Source organism: Brassica napus, chromosome C7 (genome assembly GCF_020379485.1).
Source record: "Brassica napus cultivar Da-Ae chromosome C7, Da-Ae, whole genome shotgun sequence".
Classification (NCBI taxonomy): domain Eukaryota; kingdom Viridiplantae; phylum Streptophyta; class Magnoliopsida; order Brassicales; family Brassicaceae; genus Brassica; species Brassica napus.
The window spans coordinates 13,906,010-13,909,876 of record NC_063450.1 but is presented as its reverse complement, the minus strand read 5'-3'; positions in this window follow the sequence as shown (position 1 = coordinate 13,909,876).

Here is a 3,867-nt window from a genome sequence, read left to right as displayed (position 1 = left end):
GAACCAAAAATGAATTTTTCCGCCAAAACCGTAAAATAAATTTTCTCACAGAAACCAAAAACGAGTTTTCCCGCCGAAACCGAAAAATCGAGTTATTCTGCCGAAACCAAAACCGGAAAACCGAGTTTTCCCGTCAAAACCGGAAAACTTAGTTTTTCCGCCAAAAATTCGCAAAAATATTGTTCCCGCCAAAATCGAAAACAGGTTTCCCGCCAAAATCTAACAAATTTTCCCGCCAAAATCGTAAGAACAAGTTTTTCTTCTAAAACCGCAAAAACGAGTTTTCCCGCCAAAACTAGAAAGATTATTTTTTCCGCAAACCGTAAAAATCGGGTTTTCCAACGAAAACCACAAAAAAAAAATTTACCGACCAATAACCGCAAAAAAAAAAATTTCCGCTAAAACCACAAAAACTACTTAACAAGTTTTCTCGTTAAAATCATAAATGAGTTTTCCGGTTAAAATTACAAAATAATTTTTTTTCGGAAAAGGCGAGTTTTTCCACCGAAATCGTAAACGAGTTTTTGCGCTAAAACAAGTTTTCTATAAAATTGCAAAATCTTGTTTATATATTAAAGCTCATATTAATGATATTAATATTTTACATGATCTTTAGAATAAATAAGATAATACTTTGTGTACCCATGAGTAAACCTATACTTTATTGGGTTATTTTCTTGGTTGGGATTTTTCAGGGTTTTTGTAGGTTAGATATAAACTGGGTTGGGTTATTTATGGGTTGGGCTGGACTGGGTTATTTTACCCTACGTTAACATCCCTAGTTTCTTCTATAAATCTTGCCTTAAAAACGATGAACACATAGATTTCGAATCACTCGTTTCTGTTCGAAATACAGAGCACTCTTGTACAAAAAAATAAGATTTAGTTGGTTTAAAAATTGAAACAGTTCAGTTTTGGACTGGTATGAATTGGTTTATAGATAAACTGGACCAAACATTGTCTCACCGAATTGTCTGCTTCGTGTTTTAAAAACATAGTTTGAACCGAAATACAGAACCATCAGAGGTGCAATGCAATCATTTCGAAATCAATGGCATCCCCTCAACATCATTCACTACCGAAATACAGACATCAGAGAGGTGCAATGCAATCACTCCATTGGAGATGAGAGATCTTCTGCTTCGATACCTTCTTCTACACAACCCAGCATGATTGCAGTTAGCATTAGTTTCCCCCACCTCAGCAAAATCTTTGTGGCTTATCAACACGTCCTCGACGGAAGAAGTTTTATCCACAGGGTTCTCTCGTCTCAGGGGAAGCACCTGTGCAAAGTCCCCATCAAAATCGTTGACTCGGTTTGGTCCATAACACCTTTTGGACGCTTGGAAAAGCGCTGTGTTCTTTAGATTCTATAATGTTTCTTTGTCGCTCCAACCTTCGTTAGTAGAGGCTTGATGGAGCCTGTCCCAGTCGTCTTGATCCGCGGCATTTCTCAAGCATTCTTCCAAGAGACTCTTATGATTCTCACGGAACGAACAGCTCGTCCATGCAAACACCTCGAAAGCCTTTACAGCTGTCCATTGGCCCTGGACACTTAGACAAATTTCAATGAGCTCCTTTGGTCAGAACAGTTGGTTTCTGTTTTCATCGCTTGGAAAATCTTTTGCTATTTCTTCCTGCAAGAAGTTATGGTTTCACTAGTTATAATCAATATCTTACACAGATGAATTTACCGTCATGATGATATATATACACAAGAGGAAATATCAACCCAGCTGAAATATCTTAACCTGCAGCTTCAGTAACTTGAGGTCAGCTTCAATGCGCTTCATTTTCGATTTGGAATCAGCATCCTTATCTGAAAGGTGATATTTATCATGAAATCCAGAACAAAATGTGTCCATAACACCAACGAGAATATACTATCATACCTGCCACATAGGCTATCTTTGAAAGGTTCAAAAACCGCTTGCGCTCCGCAAATGTTGGTTGTACATCTTCAGTTTCTGACACCCTTCCTTCTTCGATAGCTTTCATAGACTCTTCATCCTGTGCTAAAGCCAATGCATGAAGAGTGTCAGAGGCAGATGAGAACTGATGAAGAAACACCTGATGAAGCCACATGAGATCAGAGTGGCGCTTTAAAAATATCAATAGCTCGTCCTGAAAGTCTTCACCAAGCCTTAGAAGCTTAGAAAACTGTTTCATATCATAAAGTTGCTGGAACACGAAGTAACCGAAGCCTCCTTGTGGTCCCACACCCTCGTGCTGCACATCAATTCAAAGGGTTAATACTAAGTAGTAAATAGGAAAATGTAAGACAGCTAAGACAAAAGAAGCGCTAACAAGAGTGAAAGATACCCCAAAGTACAGCAATTGTCTCAGCAGCATATTAGAAAACAAAAAATCGACAAGAAAGCTTATGCTTTTCGGATTACGCGAGGAACATGGAAAGAAGAGGCCAAAGCTCATACCATCAAGTTTTTGAGTAGCCCTGTATCATTGAGATCATAACATATCTTCCACATAATTTTGTAGCCTGCATGTCGCTTGGCAACTGAAAGCAAATCTGAGCATCGGTTTCTAAAGATATCAGTTCTTTCTTTGACGCCCTACAGGACAAAACCAGTTCATGCCTTCATGGTGTTATTAAACACCAAAACTGTAGATGGTAAATTCGACCATCCCTCAAGGCCCGAAAAACAGACGGCCCGGCCCACATGAAGCGGAGCATCGGCTCGACGCGGCGGCTTGAAGGGTCAATCTCTCGACGTAATTTGAGAGAGCTTTTGATGGGCTTCTCGACTAAACGCCCCGAGGAAACGACTCCACGAGACAACGTGGGCTTCTCGGTCCAGCGAGTTAAAGCCCACAGAGACGACACAAACTAGGTCACGGAAAAGCGTGAGGTCAGCTATAAGAAGGGAAGGAAAGTGATAGAACCAAAATATGGATCACTCTTTCGGTATGGTTAATATGAACTCAGATCCGAGGGGATTGAGAACTGATGGATCGAGGGGTGACACTAAGGGTTGCGGAATAGCCCAAAGATACTACCAGAGATTCAAAGGTTGCCGGATGTGACGCACCGGTCCAACACAACGAAGTGGTTCGCTTGGAGATGACCTCACCAAGAGAAGTATGAATGTTCTAAGCAAAGAACAATGAGAGAAGACTCAAAAATAAGCAAAGGAAAATCGATGATCTTTTTTATTAAGGGGATCATCACATACTTATAAGGTTTTTGAGTCAAAGAAACATAAAGACATTTGTGGGAAAAGACAACATAGAAAATATAAATGAATGAAAACAAGACATTGAATTTCGAAATTTGACTAAGACTGGTCAAGGTGCGGATTCTTATGTTGACTGGTCCAGATTCATAAAGATGTCCAGGTTCATTCTGTGGTGATCAGGTCGTCCGCGGTAAGGAGCAGGACGGACGTAAGGCTGCCCGCATGGTTGATCGTCGATGATCCATGAACGAATGAAGAGATAGCTCGACCCAAATCTTCAGAGAGCTTAAGTATCATTCCTTTGGAGTAGTTGGAAGCATCGATCATCATGAAATCATCAAAGTGGTTGGAAATGTCGTGATCAGCCTGATCCGGGCGTGCGGTACGTCCCAAACGGGCCAGGAAAGACAGGCTAAGTCCGGAATCTGATTCTTCTCAATGATCATGGGTTCTGGCTTGACTGTTGGCTCTAGAAAGGCGAATGGGTCGGGGAAGAACGCCTGTGGTTCGGCTGATTCGGTCATCAGGTCGTGGATCCATCCTTAGGTCACGTCCGGGTGCACGCGGGTCGATCCGGTACACGGCTCTGTCCGTTGATCTGGTACGGCTGAATGGCTGAACCTCAGCTGGACTGATCTGATCGTCCTGGTCACCATGCTGAGTCTGCTCC